This window comes from Nicotiana tabacum, chromosome 14 (assembly GCF_000715075.1).
Source record: "Nicotiana tabacum cultivar K326 chromosome 14, ASM71507v2, whole genome shotgun sequence".
NCBI lineage: Eukaryota > Viridiplantae > Streptophyta > Magnoliopsida > Solanales > Solanaceae > Nicotiana > Nicotiana tabacum.
Window position 1 is genome coordinate 63434806 of NC_134093.1, and position 14735 is coordinate 63449540.

A 14735-nucleotide genomic window follows, 5' to 3' on the forward strand; every position below is an offset into this window, starting at 1 on the left:
CATGATGCCGACAATTATCAAATCATTCAGTCCCTAGTTCATGTTTAGTTTATCTTATTCACCAGCCCATACTGATTTCTATTATTATGGGGTCTAACTTTTCCTTCTGGTAATCACGTTAGAGTCACAAACTTATTTTTCGAAATAAGGATATGACTTTATGGCCTATACTCTTTTGTTGTCTCAAGGCCTACCACCTCTCGGCTTTTCCTTCCCTTGACTATAGACTCTGTAATACTGTCATTTTGTTGATCTACCGTTGTCATCCATGTATCACATCTTACTCATAATGCTTAATTAACTCTCTTCTTATTTCCCTGCTAACACTTTATTCTAAAAACTTCAACAAGACATTCTTTTGCTTTTAACTCCCCTTGCTCCATCTACTAGCTCTTCGGGTTTCCTAATATTCTCTCTCTACTAGGGACGGGAGCCATACTAAGATAATATTTATCCCTTCCAGGCTTCCAGTGCCTATCTTTGTAGTACACATATCTAGCTGTACTATTTTAGAGTGCACCATCTGGGTGTCTCACAAGGAGATCCATTACTACGTTTGCACTAACTATCCTTCAGAAATGTCAACTAACACTAACAATCCATCCACTATTTTGGGTTAATCTAACCCCAGCCGGATCCTGATATCCCGTCCTTCTCTTAAACCATATCTGTTAGCTCCCATAGAACATAACTGAGATGGGTGTGGCCAATTGTACTTACCTCTGTCATTGATGAAGGTACCAAAATGCTTATATTTCTCTGCCTGATTTGAAAATATTGATAATCTTCATTATCTGGGTGCCTCGTACCCCTCTTCACCTTACTTCTTTTACTTGTTAAAACTTGTATCTAGCTTCTGAATTCCTCATAGATTTTCACCATATTCGTGAATAGATATCCGTGCCTTAAGGCTCCTTATTAAGAAGCATACACATCTTAGTACACACATGATCTGTTGAAGACCTCATATTTACTCATCATAAGCATGATGTGAAATCGAGTTCCTCTGACTCAACTCTTCCACATCCACATGCAATCTCTTACCAACTGTCTTTGTGGATGTAGGTATCGTTGTATTACGACTAAAGTCGAATTTAGGAGTTTGAATTCTTACAACTGAGCTCTACTGCACGATCTAGAGTAAGAAGAAAGAGTGACAGACCTAAATGCCCTGTAGCCTCCTGCTTATAAGTGTGGTGCACAACACACCCATAAACAAGACTCTACTAGACACGGCTTGTAGACTCCCTAGGACAGAACTGCTCTGATACCACTTCTGTCACGACCCAAACCAATGGACCGTGATGGGTACCCGATACCTTACTCAATCGAGTACTAACGTAACGTATCTTTCGTATTATACTATCGTAGATAAATGAGCCGGAGAGGCTGTCGTGAGATAAGTAGAATAAAATACAAGGAAACACTCAACATTGGACGACCTAACATGTAATACAAACTTATACATATGACATACAAGCCTATAAGACCAAAATGATCACTCATACACTGAACAAAGGCCGACAAGGCCATACAATCTTTCACGTACATGACATATGTCTACAAGCCTCTAAGAGTAGATAAATACCATAAAGGTCGGGACAGGGCCCCGCCATACTAATCGATACATGTTCAAATCATACTGACCAAATAAGTAACTTCGGAGCAAATGAAATGCACCAACATCTTCCGCTGAGCTGATAGCCTACTTAGAGGACTCTCAACCTGTCTATCGGGACCTGCGGGCATGAAACACAGCGTCCCCAGGCAAAAGTGACGTCAGTACAAATAATGTACCGAGCATATAAGGAATGAAAATTAGTAAATAATAGACATGAGTAAAATATGGAGTAAAAGACTCAACATGTAAGTCTGAACAACTCTGTGAATCATTTCATATTTATAATATCATGCATATGCATATAAATATCATACCATGCATAGGTATATGCGTACATAATAGCATCAAGCCTCTGAGGGCATCCCATCATATCATCTCGGCCACTGTGGGCAAATCATTAACGTATACCAGCTGATCAGGTGGTGGTGCGTATATAATGCCGTAACCTTTTTCCATATCCCATATACATATAATATACGCATATATAATTCCATCTGGTCATGAGTCAATGTACATGTATAAATGAATAAAATACATATGAAATACGTTAATAAGATTTCTCGGAATGTTATAAGACCAATATGTCTTTCGGATAAACTTTATCAACTACGTATTTTTCTGAAACCCATGAACAGAAGATATAATAATAATTCATATGGGGAATCAATAACATAGACACCCCTAGTACTTCTATGAATAAAGTCATTTATAAAAATTATGTATTTACTCATTTCGTTTGTATCGTATGGATCATGCCAAAAAAAAAAGAAGGAATAGCCTTAACATACCTCAATTCCATCTTTTGATGACTACGACTAGTAAATCCTTTTTATAACATCTAACCTCGAATGCTCATACGAACTCGTTGAAGGTCATAGACGTTGGATCAAACTTGGGTTGCATTCTTGATAGCTTCACGTTAATTTACATCACTAAGAAGTAATTCCCGATTCGCTTTAAAACTTAGGAACAATATTTCGTGTGGAATAGAGTTTCTATATTTCATGATTAGTTTTCCTAAGGTGAAATCTCAACAAAAACTTTGTTGATGCTAAGAATGGGACGTTGCTACTATAAGAAAAGAAATCTAGTGCCGTACAATGTTTGTCTTCTTAATAACATACTTAACAAAGTAAGATAAAGGTGCAAATGTCTTTAAACACTGCCACCACCTCCTTAGCACATGAATAGTTGGCAATTTGTTGCCAAATTCCTATAATCCCACGTGGATGTTGCCCCTTTAATCATTATCCAAAAATCTCACTTAAATCAAGAATTAACCAATTATCCACATAATTAAGAATTATCTCAAATTACTTAAAATACTACTCACTTTTAACATACCTCATACACCTTACTATCATGGTCATGTGGTACCTTGTATGGCACTAGTCCATAAATATCGGGTATTATAGCTCGGACCGTATTTTATCCCAAATTGACAACCTTCAACGAAACTCATTTTCTTTGATTCGTTTACCCTTTAACCTTCACGGCACTTACTTATCGCTTGTTATAAATAGCATAAATGCTTATAACCTCAAAACTAATCTCATTCCCGAGTCTACGTCGATTAACTTACGATGAAAGTTTAACGTACGAAAATGCGGGATGTAACACCTCATTTCCGAGCTTTTATCAATTTACTTATGGCATACTTTCACGTACGAAAATATGGGATGTAACACTTAGTAGGTGTGGGCCCCACTTATTTGATGACTAAGCCACAAAACTCTCTTAAGGTGCCATCTTGCTACATGAATTAGAGTCATTTGTTGGGCTTTTGATCAAGACTCCCTTGGCTGCCACGTTGGGGGCTTATTAAGCTTATCCAAATAGCTTAATTACTTAGTTAATCTCCCACTAAAAATTCATAATTACCCAATTATTCACATAATTAAGAATTATCTCAAATTACTTAAAATACAGTACACTTTTAACATACTTTATATACCTTACTATCATAGTCATGTGGTACCTTGTATGGCACAAGTCCATAAATATCGGGTATTATAGCTTAGACCATTTTTTTATCCCAAAATATCAAACTTCGACGAAATTTATTTTTTTCGATTTGCTCACCCTCTCACCTTCACGAATTTACTTATCACTTGTTTGAAATAGCATAATACTTATAATCTCAAAATAATCTCATTCCTAAACTTACGTCAATTAACTTACGATGAAACTTTAACGTATGAAAATGCGGGATGTAACATCTCATTTTCGAGCTTTCATCAATTTACTTATGGCGTACTTTCACGTACGAAAATATGGAGTGTAACATCATTCCCCCCTTTGGAACATTCGTCCTCGAATGTAAACTGATGCGCTTATCATTATCATAACCTATAGCCCTTGCGAATACTTTAGTACTCTCCTTGCCATCTAGGCAACTGTACTGTAAATAAATCCAAAGGCCAGGGCATTCCCCCCTTTAGGCCTCTTTCTCACACCACGACTTGTGGTCGGAATTCTTTCAATCTCGTAACTATTGCTACCTTCTATCATGCAGTCTGTACGACTTTGTCCTTGTATGTACGCCTATGCAACCCTTCTCTCATTTTTCATCCAGCCTTTAGCTAATCTCTAGGCCTCGCTTTGTGAACATATACAGAATTATGACAAGTTATACCTCTGGGCGTCTATGGCTTTACTACATCTAAGTAGGTCATACTATACCATAACTCTTACTTCGGTTTACTACCAAACTCCAGGTTACTGAGGTCTGCTACCAAACTCCGGGTTACTCTCGTTGCTTATCCCATATGTATAAATCTAAGTCCTTTAATGCTTCCTTATTACTGTTCATCTTAAGAATGACGGCTTAATCTCATCTCATACTTTGTAATTTTTATCCATTCATTGTTGATTCACCTCAATATTGATCTACAATCTACCACTGATAACTTGAAACCTCTTACGTAATCACTAGGGCTCACGTTGCATCGAGGAACATTTGAAGTGATTTTCCTGTTCCACCTGGGGGCGATACCATACTTTCATAACCGTATTTCATAGCATCCCAATGTGATTCACCTTACGTGGGTATTTTAATCCTATACAATTCATGAAATTCCCCTTCTTTTTTTTTCAAATCATTACTCAATCGAAGGCCCAAATGTCATCCTTTATCTATCACAATTACACCCTTATTCTACTACCAGGGCAGTATTCCATCTCTTCTAAATGCTATTAGTCTTAGACTCCTTTGAGTTTATTCAGGCTATACTGAACTTTCTATAACTTAGAGAAACCATTAGCTTTCTTGCTTTCATGGGCTTAATCCCAAGGACTTATCCATTCTCATCACCCTCTCACTTGCCTTTCCTTATCCTTACTCATGTCTTCTTAAATCCTTGTCGCTCTACCATACTTTAGCTTGCGACCTACACATATCCATTTATACTACTCGCAACTTTCCTTCAACTTGCTTGCACCATAGATTTGCTTATGTTATTCTGGAACATCAAGCGAGATATCACATCATCTCAAACTCTTCTTTACTCTTTTAACTAGACCTCTCGATACCTAGAAACCATAGGCTGGAAGATATGCCACTAATGACATCGCTATCATTCCTGGATACTGAATCCCAATGCTTTTAGCCCTCTATCTGAAGTATGGATTATTTACAACCTTCTGCACCTGAGTATCTCGTACGTTGTTCACCTTTACGTTACTTACCTTAAAATTTCGCATCGTATCTTCTATCTCTTTCATAACCCCCTTTCCACATAGGTATGATTCACACCCACAACTTGAAGCTCTATTATAATACTTGCACCTCTAGCGCATACACAATCCAGTGGGAGCTTCATATTGACTTTTTATGAGACTGGTATTCTTCTAACTGGCTCTATCGTAGAGCCGTTATAGAATATGGTTATTGTACTATCTCTCTTGTACCTTTGATATTAAGGGTGATTCTGCATGATCTCAATCACGATTTCTATAATTTTCTGGGTCCAATAATCAGACTCCTGATTTACTTAGCTGATGTAACTCTTTTAGTTTCCTCTTCCCTCTGATCAGCATGTATGTAGGCTTAAGCTATCTTCCGGTCTGCGGCTCATAGTATTAGTTATTACTTTAGCCTTTCATGGGCGCTATGGAATATCTATGATACAATCTTCTAACGATTCAATCCTTTGTCTATGACATGGACTCAATTCTTTCTTTTAACTTATACCGGAGTCTTCTACGGCTGTATGATTGTCAACATATATGCTGCATGGATAATACTCCTAAATCTTATGTGCGTTCATAACGTAACTAACTTTGGATCATTGATCGAATAATTCCTTTCGTTCCTTCTCAGCTTTCTTCCCCCTTGTTGCGTGCATACTTAGCTTGCGTACAACTCATATGATCTCGAATATTACTTTTGATTTTACTTCCCGTTCATTAGCCACGGTAGGTATACCACTTTCTTATGGAGTGCATACAATATTATAGTGAGACTGTCTTTACATGACCATTTCTTCTTCAAGTTACTATGTTTAGGTTGAAGCCTTCTTCCTTATTTCCTCAGCTAGTCTTTCATTGTAGCAATTAGGGAGGACCCTCTGACTCTTGTAAAGCTGCGAGCTTATTACATTGTATACTCGACTGAATTTTTGATGTCCTTCCTCGCCTATAATTATCCATAGTTACTTACCTCTACGCCCTTGTGCTTGTAGGATTGCTCCTGAACTGATATTTTGACTGTCTTCCCAGTGGTACTCTCTTTTATTTCTGTAACACTCATACGGTACCTTTAATTACCCCTAATCCTATCTGAAATATTTTTCTTTTCAACAATTGCGATCTCATATCTGCGAGACTGAATTCCCTATGCTGGGGTTCAATACATTTATCTTGTACGATCTGTTGATTTATTTGTATCCTCTTGTTTAGCCATAACTAGACTCTTCCTGAATCAACTGCTAACTACTCGTTGGTCCATTATCATATCTATATTTCGCGTAATCTCTCTTGGGTTATATCCTTTGTCTTAACTTACCTCTCGCACTGACTCCTTATTAATCAATAACATCTCAGGGGAACCCTTACTACCTCTCCCCGGCGTCGTGCTTGCATAATGTTCTGGAATCGTAGCATATCCGTAGGATTTGAATAAATGTAATCTCGTTCCTTTCGCCTTTTCACCGCATTCTTCCTTTACTATTCCATAGTTACCTTTTCATCTTTGGCGTTTTTGTTTTCTTTTCACATCTTCACTGACATCTTACTCACCTTGCGGTAACCTTTCTATACCAAGGATAGTTGAATTTCTTACGCATAAGGGTGACACTTAGTGTAACTGGAACACTTAGTCCCTTAAGCTTAACTCTGCTCACCTTCCTTGCTTTAGGGAAGCGTCTTCCTAAATGAACTTTAAAGGTCATTCTTCTATTGTCTATTCTATTATTGCTGGAACGCGATCTCTGAAATTCTCACGATGTCGACTATTATCAAATCTTTTGATCCCTAATTCATGTTCAGTATATCTTGTTCACTAGCCCATATTGATTTCTATTACTCTGGGGGTCTAACTTTTCCTTCTGGTAATCACGTTAGGTCACGAATTTATTTCTCGAAATGAGGATATGACTTTATGGCCTATACTCTTTTGTTGTCTCAAGGCCTGACACCTCTCGTCTTTTCCTTCACTTGACTATAGACTCTGTAATACTGTCATTTTTTTAATCTACCGTTGTCATCCATGTATCACATCTTACTTATAATGCTTCATTAACTCTCTTCTTATTTCCCTACTAACATTTCTGTCTATCACTTTATTCTGAAAACTTCAACAAGACATTCCTTTTGCTTTTAGCTCCCCTTGCTCCATCTACTGGCTCTTCGGGTTGCCTAACATTCTCTCTCTACTAGGGACGGGAGCCACACTAAGATAATATTTATCCCTTCCAGGTTTCTAGTGCCTATCTTTGTAGTACCCATATCTAGTTGTACTATTTTAGAGTGCACCATCTAGGTGTCTTACAAGGAGATCTATTAGCACATTTGCAATATCCTTCAGAAATGTCAACTAATGCTAACAATCCATCCACAATTTTGGGTTACTCTAACCACAGCTTGATCCTGATATCCCATCCTTCTCTTAAACTATATCTGTCAGCTCCCATAGGGCATAATTAAGATGGATGTGGCTAATTGTATATATCTCCGTTACTGTTGAAAGTAACTTGGAATGCTTATATTTCTCTGCTTGAATTGTAAATACTGTTAATCTTCATTAACTGGGTACCTCGTACCCTTCTTCACCTTGCTAATTTTACTTGTTGAAACTTGTGTCTACCTTCCAATTCTCTTATTCCTTTTTACCATACGAGTAGATAGATATTCTTGCCTTAGGGATCCTTATCAAGAAGCTTACACGTCTTAGTACACACATGTTCTACTGAAGACCTCAAATTTATTCATCACAAACATGATGCAAAATCGAGTTCCTCTGACTCAACTCTTCCACAGCCACATTCAATCTCTTACCAACTGTCTTTCGGATGTAGGTATCGTCTTATTATGAATAAGATAGAATTTAGGAGTTTAAATTCTTACAACTGAGCTCTACTACATGATCTAGAGTAAGAAGAAAGAGTGACAATCCTAAATGCCCTATAGCCTCCTGCTTGTAAGTGTGGTGCACAACACACCCATAAATAAGATTCTACTAGACACGGCTTATAGACTCCCTAGGACATAACTGCTCTGATACCACTTTTGTCACGACCCAAACTGATGGGCCGTGACGGGCACTCGGTACCTTTCTCAACCGAGTACCAACGTAATGTATCTTTTCGTATCATACTATTATAGGTAAATAAGATGGAAAGACTGCAGTGAGATAACTAGAATAAAACATGAGGGAATACTCGACATAGGATGACCTAACATGTAATACAAACTTATACATATGATATACGGGCCTATAAGACCAAAATGATCACTCGTATACTGAACATAGGCCGACAAGGCCATACAATCTTTCACGTACATGACATATGTCTACAAGCCTCTAAGAGTAGATAAATACCATAAAGGTCGGGACAGTACCCCACCATACTAATCGATACATGTCCAAATCATACTGACCAAATAAACAACTTCGGAGCAAATAGAGCGCACCAACACCTTCCGCTGAGCTGATAGCCTACTTGGAGGACTCTTAACCTGTCTATCGGGACCTGTGGGAATGAAATGCAGCGTCCCCAGGTAAATGGGATGTCATTACAAATAATGTACCGAGTATGTAAGGAATAAAAATCAATAAATAAAAGACATGAGAGAAACATGGAGTAAAAGACTCAACTTGTAAGTGTGAATAGTTATGTTTATCATTTCATATTTATAATGTCATGCATATGCGTATAAATATCATACCATGCATAGGTATATGCGTACATAACATTATCAAGCCTATGAGGGCATCCCATCATATCATCTCGCCACTGTGGGCAAATCATCAACGTATACCAGCTGATCAGGTGGTGGTGCGTATATAACACCGTAAGCTTTTTCCATATCCCATATACATATAATATACGCGTATATAACGCCATCTATTCATGGGTCAATGTACATGTATAAACGAATGAAATGCATAAGAAATACGTTAATAAGATTTCTCGGAATATCATAAGATCAATATGCTTTTCGGATAACTTTATCAACTATATATTTTTCTGAGACCCATGAACAGAAAATATAATAATAATTTACATGGAGAATCAAGAACATAGGCACCCCTAGTACTTCTATGAATAGAGTCATTTATGAAAGTTGTGCGTTTGCTCGTTTTGTTTGTATCGTATGAATCATGCCAAAAAGAATGAAGGGATAGCCTTAACATACCTGGGCCGATTCTCTTGACAATCCTTCTAACATACGTCAATCGCGATAAAATACGTAACGGCGAGATCGAAGTAGGAAAAAATCCGTATGATATTCTTGAGAAAGATTGTACCGTGCTCTCTTAGAAATACATCCCACGCTGCTATTACATAATATAATCTTCATATAAATTTGCTGAAGCTTTCTTTCCTTACAATGTGATTTAGTGAGGCTTTCCTTCGTATAAATTTTCTTCCTTAAATTTGCTAAAGCTTTCCTTCTATACAAGCATTTTTCTTAAATAATTTAGAGGGGTTTTTAATCTTAGTGGGTGTGGGCCCTACTTATATGATGACTAAGCCACAAAACTCTCTTAAGGTGCCATCTTGCTACATGAATTAGAGTCATTTGTTGGGCTTTTGGTCAAGATTCCCTTGGCTGCCACGTTGGGGGTTTATTAAGCTTATCCAAATAACTTAATTACTTAGTTAATCTCCCACTAAAAATCTATAATTACCCAATTATTTACATAATTAAGAATTATCTCAAATTACTTAAAATACTACTCATTTTTAACATACTTTATATACCTTACTTTCATGGTCATGTGGTACCTTGTATGGCACAAGTCCATAAATACCGGGTATTATAGCTTAGACTGTTTTTTTATCCTAAAATGTCAAACTTCGACGAAATTTATTTTTTTCGATTCGCTCACCCTCTCACCTTCACGAATTTACTTATCACTTGTTTGAAATAGCATAATACTTATAATCTCAAAATAATCTCATTCCCGAACTTACGTCAATTAACTTACGACGAAACTTTAACGTACGAAAATGCGGGATGTAACATCTCATTTCCGAACTTTCATCAATTTACTTATGGCGTACTTTCACGTACGAAAACATGAGGTGTAACAGTCACGACCCAAATCCCACAGGGATCGTGATGGCATCTAACCCCCGCTAGGTAAGCCAACCAACATAAACAAAGCTAGAACTGAAGATCACCAAATAAATAATAAAATAAGAATGCAAAAATTAATATAGCTATCCCTAAGAATTGGTAGTACAAGTCACAAGTGACTAAGATTAGGATTACAATATTTATGTAAAGAAAAATACATCGTCTTTTTGAAAATACATAAACAGAAATACACGATCCTAGGCTACCATGAGCAACTGGCAACTGATAACTAGAATGCCCTCGAACTCTGCAATAGTTCAGCTCCATATCTGCACGCAAGGTGCAGAAGTATAGTATAAGTACAACCGACTTCATGTGTTCAGTAAGTATCAAGACGAACTTTAACAAAGTAGTGGAAAGGTTTAGTCAAAAAGATAAGCACTTTATATAATATGTGCAGCTCATAAGCATATACAATAATAGAAAAATAGCCAAGAAATAGCGGACATAAAAATAAGGTGTATAATCAAAGAAGAAGGTAATAAGCATGCTTTTCTAAATAACCAAATCAAGGCATATATAAATTCACCAAATCCGTATATAATGGAGATTTGCACCAAGTAGCTTTAACTCGAATATTTCTACATGAATGTATAGTTTCTATGAATGATAAAGACCTAATTTTACATCAAATTCCAAATAGCATTTATACGAATGCTCCTACATGAGTCTAAAATATTTATGCATGATGAAGACTCAACATATACGTCAATTTGACACTCGCCAAGTGTCCAACAATCCACTAACAAGTCTCATGCATATATAAAATGCTTGAATGTGCATATGTCAATGATATGCATGAATATTTCTACATGAGTCTAGAATGTCAATGCATGCTTAAGACTCATCATAACTAGTATCTAGCACATTCCATGTGCTCTAACATTATACGCGTACCACTTGCGCTCATAGGGCCCAAGGTAGTGTCACACCCCAAATCAAAAGGCCATGACCGACACCCAACCTTCTTACCGAGTGCCCACATATGTCATTCAACAGCCAACTTAATACGAAAACGAGCCGTCAAGGCCACCATGTAACATTTTGAATAATGATAGAAAGCTATATGATTACTTACATCCCAAAATGACACACATAAGTATATAGGCGGGCCAAAAAGACCCCATGATCACCTGCATATCAAAACAGAGGCCGACAAGTTCGTACAACACACCTATATACAGGACGTCTATCTACAAGCCTTTAAGAGTCCAATAACATCCCTAGGTAGGGACAGAGCCCCGCCATACCCATTTCATATACATAGGATCATATCTACCAAATAAGCAACTCTGGAATAAGTGGAGTGCGCCAAACCACTGTTTAACTAGACAGCCTACTGGGGAGGTCCGTCTATCTGTCTGCCTGGCCCGCGGGCATGAAACACAGCGGCATCATCAAAGGAACATCAGTACGAATAATGTACCAAGTATATAAGGTAGATAAGAACATAATACATCAAGGTAAAAGAGAGTCAAGAAGGATCAACTTGTAACTCTGGATTGCCACTAAGTACCATGATATGCATAGCTATACCGTACGTGTATGTAACACCATCAAGATGCATATACCATATATACGTGCATATAGTGCCATCGCCATCATCATCATCATCATCATCATCATCATCATCATAATAATAATAATAATAACAACAACAACAACAACAACAACAACAATAATAATAATAATAATAATAATAATAATAATAATAATAATAATAATAATAATAATAATGATAATAATAATAATAATAACAATAACAATAATAATAATAACAATAATAATAACAATAACAATAATATCGATATGTATATACGCATGAAGACCATTAAGATACATTATGAGCATGTCGGAGTGACATAAGATCGTTACACCTCCGACTATTCTTATGTGTCTAACATGACATTATACTTCACATCATCAACCAAGGAGAACAAGACATAAGGTACTTATGAAACATAGATATGAAAAATGAGCATAAACATCTCTATTACTAAGAGTAGAGTCATCTTTGGAAAGGAATGTTTGGTTACGTTTCTGTTCTGGTCAACTTAGATCACGCCAAAAGAAGAGAGTTAACCTTAACATACCTTATATTGAACCACGACGTATCAAGCCGGAATCAGCCTCCTTCACGCCTAAGTCTACAACCAATAATAAGGGTACTAACATCAATTACGAGTAGTTCAACTATCTTCTATCGAGCGGGAAGCTCATTTTATATAAATTCTGACAGCATCTCCCATATTTTCCTTACTTTCCCAAGTCCATAGAAATAACAAGAACACATAAAACCTTCAACTATATACTTTCATCACCATAACACACCCAAACAACCCAACAACATAACACAACAATAGTCAATATCAAGTTTACAACTTCGAGTTGACATCTTGCATGTTTTTCAACACATCTTGCATGTTTTCAACCATCCAGCATATCAAGAACCTAAACTAACTCTTATACATGAAGAAAAAAGAATTCTTACCTTAAATCTCGAAAACCAGCTACAAATTAACTTAGAACAACTTCAAACAGTCCAGCAACTCAAAACTATATACGATTTCTGACCTTTTATTTCACAAGTTCTCAACCAAATAATCTAGCTACAACTTGTATGAACTCAAATACATGTAGGAGAAGTATAATCTTAACTTAATCCATCAAAAACAAGCCTTGTCTTTTGCTGCCTCAACTTGAAATAATAACCAACATAAGCACAACGCGGTAGAACTACGTTCTACAAGCACTACGAGATTCACGACACTTGATTTATGTTGTTTACCTTTGGTTTTGCCCTTGGATCATGTAGGAACCCTTTAGAGATTATTTTGGGGTGTTTAGAATCTGCTGGAGTCAAAAATAAAATAAGAACAGGAAGCCACCGATTTATACATCAAAAGAAGTTTCCTACCGCCTATGTGGATCCCAAAAGGGGCTACTTGCGTAGTCTAGCAAAAATACGAACGTCTCTCTGCTCCGACGTTGTATTGATGAGCTGTTTAATGAGTTGGAAACTAGACTCGTAAACCTTAAATATGATGGGTGGATCACCCAAATTTCAGTAAAATTATCAACGTAACTTGCGATAACTTTTGCCGACTTTTATTTTACAACTTGCTTTACTTTAAACTTAACATACGAGTATTATATGGTTAAAGTACCTCATAACATAACCTTTTTATCATACTAAGTACTCCTAGTCTTACCCCAACAGTACCGGTTATTAGATCTTTGATTCGTTTGACCCCGAAACCTTATGGTACATAATACTTGTTTAAAGCCTTCCTTAACCTTATAGGGGTATCCTCACCTTTCAGAGCTTACGTTAGTTTACTCACAATGCAATCGACAAAAAGATATGAGGTGTAACAGGTAGCATAGGCAATCACCTGACTCTGGAGGGACGGATCCATGTCCAAGCGTAACATGAAAACTTATCGTGTCATAACATATCAATATCACCATAACTGCATGACATAAATCATCATGCCATAACAATATCAATTGCACGGACAACTCACATGATATAATCATCTCAACTCACGTGTTTTGAATAAGAGATAGGTATATATCCTGCACATGGATAAAGAAATAACCATGCGGAGATGGATGCATGTGTACAAAAGATGATCTCTATGCATGATATATGCGTATGTGCAACGTATAACTACAGCTCAAGCATGTAATCAATCATATAAATAGTCATCATGTCCAAATAAAATATCAAAAGCCTAGACTTGATCTCTAACATGAATAAGAAAGCTCAAATAGTCATAAAAACAATTTAAAGCATATCATAAGTAGAGCATTTATCAAATCAAGGTATAATTAAGCTTAAATCTATCCTAAGCATGGTATAACCTTAGTGCCCGCATATATGCTCGTTACCTCGCATATACGTCACCCCCAAACACATAGTATGTAGCATATAATTCTATTTTATAAAATATTCCCTCAAGTCGAGGTTAAGCAAGACACTTCCCTTCTCCGGACTAGTCTTCAACCCCAAATCACGCATTTTCCTTTGTTCTTGACCTCCAATTGCCCAAAACCTAGCTAAATATCATTCAAGAAAGTCAAAAAATGCTAAAAGAAGCAATCTCAATTAATAAAGTTTCGATCTTTGAAGAAGTCCCAAAAGGTCAACTCGGACTCACATGGTCAAAACCCGATCCAAGGTCAGATCCCATCGACCCATAATCCCATGAGTCCAAATATGTGATTAGTTTATAAATCCGAGTCCAAATCGATATTCAAAACCTCAAAATACACTCTCTTATGTTTCACGTCAAAAACTCATTTT